Source organism: Arachis stenosperma, chromosome 2 (assembly GCF_014773155.1).
Source record: "Arachis stenosperma cultivar V10309 chromosome 2, arast.V10309.gnm1.PFL2, whole genome shotgun sequence".
In the NCBI taxonomy this organism is placed as follows: domain Eukaryota; kingdom Viridiplantae; phylum Streptophyta; class Magnoliopsida; order Fabales; family Fabaceae; genus Arachis; species Arachis stenosperma.
In genome coordinates this window covers 59,905,209-59,907,000 of record NC_080378.1, presented here as the reverse complement: position 1 = coordinate 59,907,000, position 1,792 = coordinate 59,905,209, and the positions used below count along the sequence as shown (strand labels likewise).

The window sequence follows — 1,792 nt, the reverse complement described above, 5'->3', positions numbered from 1 at the left end:
CTCCAAGGTATTTAGCAACTTGCTCTTCAGTGATATACTCATCCTCTTCAGAGGAAGAATACTCATCAGAGCTCATGAAAGGCAGAAGTAAGTCCAATGGAATCTCTATGGTCTCATTTTGAGCCTCAGATTCCCATGGTTCCTCATTGGGGAACTCAGAGGAGATTGGTGCACGCCCATTGAGGTCTTCCTCAGTGGCGTCCACCTCCTCTCTTTCCTCTCCATATTCGGCCATGTTTATGGCTTTGCACTCTCCTTTTGGATTTTCTTCTGTGTTGCTTGGGAGAGTACTAGGGGGAGTTCAGTAATTTTCTTGCTCAGCTGTCCCACTTGTCCTTCCAAATTTCTGATGGAGGACCTTGTTTCAGTTATGAAACTTTGAGTGGTTTTAATTAGATCAGAGACCATGGTTGCTAAGTCAGAGGTATTCTGCTTAGAACTCTCTGTCTGTTGCTGAGATGGTGATGGAAAAGGCTTGCCATTGCTAAACCTGTTTCTTCCACCATTATTGTTATTGAAACCTTGTTGAGGTCTCTCTTGATTCTTCCATGAGAAATTTGGGTGATTTCTCCATGAAGAATTGTAGGTGTTTCCATAGGGTTCTCCCATGTAATTCACCTCTTCCATTGAAGGGTTTTCAGGATCATAAGCTTCTTCCTCAGATGAAGCATCCTTAGTACTGCCAGGTGCATTTTGCATTCCAGACAGACTTTGAGAAATCAAATTGACTTGTTGAGTCAATATCTTATTCTGAGCCAGTATGGCATTCAGAGTATCAATCTCAAGAACTCCTTTCTTCTGACTAGTCCCATTGTTCACAGGATTCCTTTCAGAAGTGTACATGAATTGGTTATTTGCAACCATTTCAATTAGCTCTTGAGCTTCTATAGGCGTCTTCTTCAGATGAAGAGATCCTCCAGCAGAGCTATCCAAAGACATCTTGGATAGTTCAGAGAGACCATCATAGAAAATACCTATGATGCTCCATTCAGAAAGCATGTCTGAGGGACATTTTCTGATTAATTGTTTGTATCTTTCCCAAGCTTCATAGAGGGATTCTCCATCCTTTTGTCTGAAGGTTTGGACTTCCACTCTAAGCTTACTCCATTTTTGAGGTGGAAGGAACTTTGCCAAGAAGGCATTGACTAGCTTTTCCCAAGAGTCCAGGCTATCTTTAGGTTGTGAGTCCAACCATATTCTAGCTCTGTCTCTTACAGCAAAAGGGAATAGCATCAGTCTATAGACCTCAGGTTCTACCCCATTAGTCTTGACTGTGTCACAGATTTGCAAGAATTCAGCTAAAAACTGATGAGGATCTTCCATTGGAAGTCCATGGAACTTGCAATTCTGTTGCATTAGAGAAACTAATTGAGGCTTAAGCTCAAAGTTGTTTGCTCCAATGGCAGGGATAGAGATGCTTCTCCCATAGAAGTCGGGAGTAGGTGCAGTGAAGTCACCCAGCACCTTCCTTGCATTGTTGGCATTGTTGTTGTTTTCGGCTGCCATGTGTTCTTCTTCTTTGAAGAATTCGGTCAGGTCCTCAACAGAGAGTTGTGCGTTAGCTTCTCTTAGCTTTCGCTTCAAGGTTCTCTCAGGTTCAGGGTCAGCTTCAACAAGAATGCCTTTGTCTCTGCTCCTGCTCATATGAAAGAGAAGAGAAAAAGAAAATGTGGAATCCTCTATGTCACCGTATAGAGATTCCTTAAGGTGTCAGAGGAAACGAAAAATAGAAGAAAGAATGTAGAAGAATTCGAACTTGATGAGATAAAGTTCGAATTGTGCATTAAGAAGA

General features: G+C 42.0%; 1 non-coding gene across 1 annotated transcript; it reads left to right on the top strand.

Moving 5' to 3' along the window:
* Positions 1–993: 993 nt before the first annotated feature.
* Positions 994–1,101, top strand: LOC130964343 (small nucleolar RNA R71). Its single transcript, XR_009080440.1, has one exon. It is a non-coding gene; the product is annotated as a small nucleolar RNA R71 (small nucleolar RNA).
* Positions 1,102–1,792: the final 691 nt, after the last annotated feature.